The 10000-nt window shown below is 35.5% G+C and overlaps 1 protein-coding gene across 3 annotated transcripts in view; it reads left to right on the forward strand.

The window, feature by feature from the left end:
- The window catches only part of filip1l (filamin A interacting protein 1-like), a 133996-nt gene that overhangs the window by 69588 nt on the left and 54408 nt on the right, over positions 1-10000 (forward strand). The gene's annotated exons all lie outside the window — the stretch shown is intronic.

Consider the following 10000-nt stretch of genomic DNA (forward strand, 5'->3'; position numbering starts at 1 on the left):
GTAAGTCCCGCCCATCCGTAAAACCCCAAGTGGACCTCTAGGTTAAAAAATCGTCAATGCAAGTGAATGTGAGAAAATAATTATTTTCTGGTCCCGTTTGAATTGTGCCATGAATGTGAACATATGTTGTCTGTGAATTTTTTATATAATTTTTCATGTTACGAGTTTGACAGTATATTGTATGATTCTTTGGCTAGCAGTTGTGGAAAAGACATAACGAGAAAGACTACATGTCGCCTATGTGTGACGTCACCCCATAACACATTTCCCTCCACTTGTCAAATCACGGTGCTAATGCTGCGATAATCTATGGAGACATATCGAGATGCCTGTGTGTTTTGTACCCAAATGTCACAGCCATGTATAGCGGGATCCGTGTGCTAGTGGTGGTGACGTATATCAAACGCGTCTAAAGCAGCGAAGAGTTGTAGTCCACAAAGTGCTTTTACACAAAGTCTAACCGTATCAAACTTCTACCCGCTAAATTGTAGCATTCTTCACACAAAAAATTATATTAAAAATTCACAGACAACATATGTTCACATTCATGGCAAAATTCAAACGGGACCAGAAAATAATTATCTTCTCACATTCACGATTTTTCAACCTAGAGGTCCAGTGGGGTTAGCGGAAGGGGCGGGACTTACCAGCTCTATAATGCCTTCTATAGAGTCATGAAATAGCATGTTATATATATTTTTTTTTCCCACAAGAGTTCGGCAGGAAGCCAATGATATTTTGAGCTGAATTAAAAGGGTTATGCATGAAATTGTGAGTTATTTTGAATTTAAGTTGAAATAATGTGAGGAATGTGCTTAAATTACTATTTATTTATTATTTATTGATCAAATCTAGTAATTTAAAGGTAAATACAATAAAAACTAACAAAAAATCTTATCAAAATGAAATAAAATAAGCTTTCTGGACAAAAAAAGAAATTAAGTATAATTTTAGGGTTTCGGGTCATTTTGACCCACGAGGGAAAGATGTGTTACAAAGTGCGAGGGAAGGAAGTTTAAATTAATTTACCATTGTTAGAGCAATTTTTTTCTAATCTTATTAAATATATGCATCATCTTTTGTCAATTTCTTAAATTAAAATAGAAAATTTGTTTTTAAATGTTAATTTAAACAATGATTTTCAGTTAGAACAATAATAGTTAGAACACAATCAGATTGTTACCAATCAAATGAAATCAGCATCAAAAAATCCATCTTTGCACTGCAGAAGTGGCAGAGAAGTTCCATTTGAAGTGGTATTTAGACACATTTACATAGACTGTTTAATGCTAATGGGTAAATAATGTTGTATGAATGTTTTAAATATACTTTTTTTAATTTAGAAATATGTAAAAAAAATATATTTAAAAGTTTGATATTTTAAATAGAAACAGTCTATGTAAAGTGTAAATATGAAAATAAATGTTATCTTGAAAATAAAACCGGCAAGTCTTAATGTGTCAGTCATTCATTCAATCGTTCAAAATGCAGATTCAATCAAGAATCATGTGTTCTGTTGTGGCTTTGTTTAAAACTATTTTCACAAAATAGAGCAAAAATTGACAGTATTGTGGCTGAAATGTCACTTAATATCAACTTGTTTATTGAACTTTTGTACAAGATCAGTATCACATTTGCAATCATGCCAATAATCTGAGAAACAGGAGTCTACTCGTGTGATATTGCTTAACTATATATTAGGCTTGCTGCAATAGTCTGTGTTACCGGTGTTGAGCCGGTGTTCACTTGCCCACTGTGTCGACCGCCCACACCATCGTTTCGATTTTTTCTAGTAACAACCCTCTACGCACACCTTGGCAATAGAATCGCCATTGGCTAGTACATTTTTTTGGTTACTTGCCAGACTGATATACTATGTTATATATATACACTACCGTTCAAAAGTTTGGGGTCAGTAAGATTTTTTAATGTTTTTAAAAGAAATATCTTCTGCTCACCAAGGCTGCATTTATTTGATAAAAAAAAAAACAAAAAAAAAAAAACAGTAATATTGTGAAATATTATGACAATTTAAAACGACTGTTTTCTATTTTAATATATTTTAAACTGTAATTTATTCCTGTGATCAAAGCTGAATTTTCAGCATCATTACTCCAGTCTTCAGTGTCACATGATCCTTCAGAAATCATTCTAATATGATGATTTGATGCTCAAGAAACATTCATTATTATTATCAATGTTGAAAACAGTTGTGTACAATTTTTTTTCAAAATTCTTTGATGAATAGAAAGTTTAAAAGAACAGTGTATAATGACAATATACAACACATGAGCTGCTGGGTTCATGAAGAATGTTAATCACGTTGTCAGAGTTCGCTCGAACTGATTTGCTGAAATTAAAACAGGGGTGAGTGCCAGCCAATGAGATTGCCATTGCGCATTAATTCCGCCCACTACCAGAGTAACTGGCATAACTTCTGCTTGTTCTTAAAAGCTGAATAATTCCAGAAGAACTCCGTTATTTTGACAGGAAAATACAAACAAGAATATCGTTTAACATGTAGCGTGTCGATTTTGCGTGGTATGTAAGACTCTTGCTCTCGCTCTCTCTCTCTTTGTGTGTGTGAGAGAAACGCGACGGCGAGTCGTGCGCCTTCACACTAGAGTTTACGGTACGTCAAATACAGGTACACTGAGCTGAATTTGAAATACTAGAACAGATCGCTCGACGGAGAGCGAAACTCTCAAGCGCTCAGTCAGTGTTCAGCGAGTGAAAATATATCTATGCTAAACTTATACTTGGCATCTAACACACACTGGCGAGTAAAATCTAAGAATTGATTAGCCAATGGCTAATGATAGACATTATTTAGTCACCCAGAGTGAAATTTACTTACATATGCGAGTGATTTACTCGCATTGTAGAGGGTTGAGTAATAAAAATAATTTAGAGAAGAGACACTACAGTTAAAAACGAAACGCTTCTGCTCAATTCAGCATGAGCCGAACGAAAGTCGCAGCACAGATCAGCAGCAGGAGTCAGATTTCACTTCACTTCGCCTCACTCCTGACTGACAAGATGATGGCGGAAGATTTGGTTTCAAAGCGAAATGTAAAAGCGCCTATTTAAGCGAGTTTGTCATTGTAATGTTTTGTTGTTTTTCATTAAGGCTAATAATGAACCCACCATTCAAGCAATTTCCGCCTCCGAATTGCCACTAATAAAATGCGCACGGCCGCACAGGCATTCATATCACAGTGCATGTGTTTTTTATACATTTTTTGGTGGCATTTTTGCCCCTGTTATTTTCCAACCTTGCTTATGGTAATCCAAATGTAGTATTTACAGTTAATTTGGCTGCAAGGAATCATCAGCAGCGTGAGATGGTCTGGTAATTGCGTATTGCTGCATCACACCTGTTTCACCTTGTGAACAATCTTAGAAGTGTAGTTCGTCACACGTTTTTTTGCACTTGCTCAGCTGACTGAAGCAAAGTCTTTGACTGAAGGCATGAAAAGCAGCCAATTGCATTACGAAACATAACTGTTGCTCAGTGTAGATGCATTTTGGGAGTTGTACTTTTTGTTCCGATTGTATTATACATCTATTCATGAGAATCGATCAGGTCACTTGCACCTGTTACAAACTAAGGGTGAAAACATTCACTGATACTCAAGAAGTAAACATGATGCATTAAGAGCCAAGGTGTGGCAACTTTTTTGAAAACAATGATCTTGGTAAATTGTACTTATTTTGTCTTCTGGGAGACATGCAGGTATCTTCTGTAGCTTCTGAAGGGCAGTATTAATTGAAAAAATATGTCATGCCCCAACTCTACTTAGAGTTGTAGAATATGTGTCTAATTGAGATGGAGCGCTATAATCACTGTCCTGTCTTTGAAGTGTCCTTTGCAAGTATATTCATTATTGTTTTTGGTTTTAATTAGTGTACAGTCTTTTGGTTTCATTTTTATTCACTTTGTTTATTCCGTTTTGCTTAAAGTGTCATGTTTTTTGCAAAATATTTAAAACCTTTTTCTCAATGTAAATGTTAAGTTGAATGTTGCAGTCCTGCTGCGTTTGTTGAAAATATTTGCAGTCCTGTTAAATGTTGCATTCCTCTGAAAAAGAAAATATAGTTTTGTTGATGCCTTGCTGTGTTGTTTTGTTGACAAATGACAACTACTTTTGATTAGGCTAATATGAAGCATTTTTATGTTGAAGGCCAGTAGCATTTAAAATATGTTCAGTGTAGCCTACGGTAATTTATGGAGGTTTATTTAGACACGAGTGGCCGTTTACAGAGATTTAACTGCTTGTGCTCTGGAATTTGTGATTTCACATCTTGTGCACAAGAAGGTACGGGGATTTACTGGTGAGTGAGAGAACAATTCCGTCCGTGTCCGGAGGTTTATCGCGTTGATGAACGGACTGAGAAATGGCCGCACACAAAGTGATCCGTTTCTGGCCGTGTCAAGAAACCAGACACGCCAGAGCACAATACACGGAAACTGTCAGAATCATGCTGTTTACGTGCCTTTTCATGCAGTGGTATATACTGTGTGCAGGGGCGTAAATTTCATCTAAATGTTGGGGGGGACAATAAACATAACATTCCTCACGAGCAATTTTTTGAAGGGGACACCAATAATATAGGCAAAATTGTACTTTCTATGGATATGTGTCTACACAGGGGAAAGCCTTACTGCTATTATTAGTGTAGCTAGACCGTTCCATTATCCTTCTTCTCAAAGTTTCTCTCTGGTTCATTGAAAAAGCTGACTAAATTGACCAAAATATTCTTCATTGGTGTGCAAAATTGACAAAAAAAAAATGATGGTTGATGATTAATTCAGGGATTTTATCGATAACGATAATTAGACAATATTTTGCTGAGTGTGTTATTGTGCTGGTAACTTGGCATGTTTAGGACTGCCGACTCCTAAAGTTTTTGATATTCTTCATATTCTGTGTGGCGGTTCAGTTCACAGCAGTGACAGAAATAATTTTTCCAATAAGTTTCAATAGATTTTTTACCTTCATTGGCATTTTTACCTTTATAAATGTATTTTTAAACCTAAATATATGCATGCATCATCTTTTGTGTCAATTTCATACATTAAATTAAATTATAATAATAAGTCACAATAGGGCTGTTACCAATCAAATTAAATAATATCAACAAAATCTTTGCAATGGAGAGGAAACACAAAAGTTGCATTTGAAATGGCATTTAGATTTTACACAGACATAAATAATGTTTTGTTTAAAACATAAAACGTTGAATATTGATATGTACAATTATTTAAAACATGAAAAGATACTTTAAATGTGAAATTAAAACCGCCAGTAGGTGGCAGCAATTCATTGTTAATGAGTGAGTCATTGCGATTCAACTGATTCGTTCAAAAAGCTGATTCATAATTCAGTAAGGAAATACCTCAGTGTTTCTCAGAGACGCAATTACAGTGCTTTGGCTTAGTTTTCAACTATTTTCGTTGGCGAAATAGAGTTAAAACAGGCAATATGGTGTCTAAAAGTAAACTTTTCAATTATCAATTTATTAAATCAAATTTATTATCATGTTAATATCTGGAGAAAAACTGCACTCTTTGTGTGATATTATATTAGATTAACTATATTAAATGATATAAACTGACTAAATCACACAGTGAAAGCGTGAAAATCTAAATGCGCACCCGCACTTGTAATCTACAAGACTACACAAGGTGTATGCGTACACTCTTTGGGTGTGTGTGTGTGAGGGAACGGTTTTAAACAATCTAGGTAACGTTTAACGCACAGACTGTATAAAACAAGGTTATAATCGCCAACATAGCGAGGCGGACTACATCGGTGACAAAAGTAAGTGATTGGTTATCATAACATTTTATGTCAATGATTTATTAATGACACAGACGCAGCATATTCTGTATTAAAGAGAAAATAATCACTTCATCCGAGGTTTAAAGTAAATAAAATAGCCTTGACTTACTGGAGTTTATTGGAGTTGTTTGTGATGAGGTAAAAGGGGAGCGGGCAGTGGACCGAAGCACTGAGGCAAGGGAGGGGGGACTCAACATTTTAAAACGTTTATTTGTATTTGCCCCGTTTGCATTTTTATTGTTTTACTACTTAAACAATTATTTTAAGTATATATCATTATATTATTTACAATACACATATTTTAATTATATTTTTAGGAGGGGACAACCCTCAGAAAGGGGGGGTCCTGACCCCCCCGACCCCCCCGCGATTTCCGCCTATGACTGTGTGTATATATATATATATACATACACACACACACACACACACACACACACACACACACACACACACACACACATATGTGTATGTTAGATGCGATAAATCATGATTAATTTGACAGCAATAATATACATAATCTGAGTTCGATCAGATTCATCAAACAATATTTCAGCCTCTAAACTCTTGGTGATAAAGCTTTGATATGCATTTTGTTAATCTATGCTGATGTTTGACTTCAAAGGTAACCTAGAAACTTTTTAAAAGCATTTTTGTAAAGGCCACTTTGCTTTGCAAATTATCCTGAGTGTACTTTAACAAGGGCCCATTTTGTATATTTTTTCATCAGCAGAAAAGAGTCTGTCCACGCCTGTCAAATCTCTCTTCCTTTTAACACTGCACGCATACCCTCTCCAGCCTCTCAACCTCTCTCCTAATTGCATTGCTTTTAGCACAGTAAATCTCTCTGTGTCACTGGCTGCACTCTCCGCACATAACGTATTGCCTCCGCGCCAGCACGCCTGGCACTTTCAAAAACTTGCTGCCTTCAAAAATCTCAACTGTAATGACATGATTAATGCTCTTATTAATTAATCGCTAAATGTATGCTAATTGTTTAATTGGTCGCTTGATCTATTTAAGATCATTTATAAATTAAATGAGTTGATTTACCCTGTGTATTGATTGGATCTGACAATGAATTATTTGGCCAGCTACCTGATTTGCAATTTCTCCAATTAATTCACAAAACGGATGTGTGAGGCTACAGAGGCTCAGGGTGAGGTAAGCACCATCCAGGTGATCTACACAGGGCCTGACAAAAACTCTGCTTATTTATGAAACCGAGCAGGTGAGAATAATCCATTAATATTAATGCAGAACTGTAAATTTTCATAAGAGCTGGGTTACGGAGAGCTAATCTTCGAGCATTTGTCATTGTAAATCTAAATGTGCTTCAAAAAATCGGGTTAAAAAAAAGGGAGCTTACCTTTGAAAATCCTCAAGGGGGATAAGAACTGATTTTCACAAAGCTTTGGAATGGTTTAAAATCAGACAAAACACACACACACACACACACACACACACGCACAAACTGAACGCTCTGCGTCTCAAAGTTTTGCCTCAGCAGGAACAAAATGTTTCAATTTTCATTGTGATCTCATTTATATATGTAGTATAGTAACACAAAACAGAACTTAGGTCAATGTTAATATAAATGCATTAAAAAACATGATGCGTTAAACAATCTAATTCATTATAAATACAAGAAAAATCAACCTATACATATCAAGAATTCCATCATCTTTTATAGACCTATTCTATATTTCAGTATCCATCCAAATGCATACAAATATGTGCACTTTACATATGAATATTCGTGAGATTATGGTACAATTTTGCGTTTATGATGCAAGATGGAAGCGATTAACTCTGTTTTGTCAGGTTAATATATTTACATTGCACATACTACTTCAGAATAGGGCTGGGTATCGTTTAAAAAATTTCAATACCAATATCTTGACTCTTTGGGCAACAGCGTAAACTAGTGTTTTTCCACCACAGCCAATCAAGCTGCATGCTTACTGTCTCACTGACGTTGACGAAATGAACCCCTTAGGTGTCCAAATTTGTTCCCGAACGACAAGACATGTTTCGATACTCAATAGTATCCAGGCAATTCAGTCGGTGCCTAAAAAGTATCGAACTCGATACCTAGCCCTACTTCAGAATGACCAAGTAAAAAAGAAAATTCTCAAAAATGAGAAAAATGACAAAGTGCCCTGAAACACCTTTAAAAGCTCAGAGCTGTTTGTGCATTAAGACCTATTTCAATATTGGTTTACAAGCCTTTGAGACGATAAATTCAACAGGATTTTGCTGTTGCAGTTTCTCTGGCACCGATTTACGGTGGAGTTTAAAGACATTGTTTGGTGAAGCGTAGGGAACTACTGGGGCCCTCGCTATAAACCTACTTAGAAATGAGCAAATAGAGGAACAGAGATATAGAAAGCCATATAAGTTCTCCTAAATGCAAGACCAAATCAGACCAGCTCAGGTCTATTATACTCGCCTGTACTAGTGCAATAAAAGCTGCTCTGGTGGTCTTGTTGCCTTCAGGCCAGACATTCAATGAAATGTATCGCTGCTCCTCACTGTAGGCTAAACACCAAACAGCTCTTCCATAGAGATTGAATGATTTAATGCAATTAACAAAAGGACAACTAACAACTTTGTTTTTAGCAAAGTAAGAGTCATTTAAGCACAAAAATGTTTCCATTTGTGATTTATTTTGTTGTGACACGTCTTTGCTGTGGCCATTCATGTATTTCTTTAACATCACACATTACTTCACAAGCTAAGATAGCTGTTGTCATTTTTCAGTGGGAGTAGTAGCATACTTGACAAGAATTGTAATATCATTTTAGAAGAGCACCACTGAGGGAATAAATAGAAGAAAAAAAAAAACGTCAGTGGAGAAGCTCAAATTCATGTGAAATATAGGGAAACAATAGTGCAAATTAGCTTCACAATAAGTGCAAGTACAACACAAAGGGATTATCCCTGTTACCTGTTATACTTTTTTATACTAGACTTTTAGGGAATATTCTTCAATAAAGCATGGGCAGTTAAATGTTATTAACTGTTGATTATTTGAACAATGACAAGAAAATTTACAGAATGAAACAACAGGATGGAAATAAAAAGCTATAGTAAAGTATAGTGAGGGATTGAGAGTTTGCTTACATGACAGTAATTTATTTGCCGTCTTTTGAAATATATAATACTTATTTCAGTATGGAATAGGAAGTAATGTTTTAGAGTGAGACGACTCATTAAATCTATTGCTAACACTTAAATATGTTTGCCTTTGCCGTGTTGTTTACAAACCAACAATTATGTCACTTCCTGAATGATGATGTCATCAATGATTTGCTTTTGTTATTTAAAGAGATATTACAAAAGAATACATGGGTGAAAGGTGCGAAAGGCCTATACATACATTACTAATTTATTTACAAGAAAACACATTTTGCATGAAACATTTCAAATAGAACAGGTAAAAAAAAAACACAAAAACACCTGCATCCCTAATATACACACTCTCAGTATCTACCTGCCACATGTAACACATTTCAATCAGATACATTCTAGAGTAATTAAAGTAATAACAAAAGTCTGAATTCTGGATCTTATGTTTCTCCCTCTTTCACACTTTTATTTCCTCCACACTTTTTTCAGTCCATATATCTTGTTGTCTGATGATTTTTATGAGCTCCGTTGCTATTATGGCTTTATCACAATCTTTGAGGCCAACTGGATAACAGCAGCCATTTTTGATTTAGGCTAATGTTTAGCTCATTGATATTGTGATTCGTGAAAAATGTACAGTATCTCTCTTTCTCTTTCTCTCTCTCTCTCATTCTCTTTCCAGAGAAGAACCTCAGGGGATCGTGCACCCCATTTCACTTTTGTAGACTTATTACCTTGCATGCCTACAGACCTGTATGTGATCAGAGCTGAAGTTTCTTGACTGCCTAAACTTGCACATAAATGCTTCTCCAAGGTGTAATTCTGTGACTCTGAAATGGCATGTTGCCTCTAGTTGGTAAAGTAATTCCAGTATCACTAAGATTAGGCTATGTTGTAGTGACAGTTTGAATAATAGAAAGATATACAGAATGCCATTTACCATACGAAACAAAGCAGTTAACTCCTCCAGCAATCAATGGTTCACACACTGGCCCCAAAGTTTAGTGAGGAGCTCACAGCAGTTT

The sequence above is a fragment of the Squalius cephalus genome, assembly GCF_949319135.1.
Source record: "Squalius cephalus genome assembly, chromosome: 22".
NCBI lineage: Eukaryota > Metazoa > Chordata > Actinopteri > Cypriniformes > Leuciscidae > Squalius > Squalius cephalus.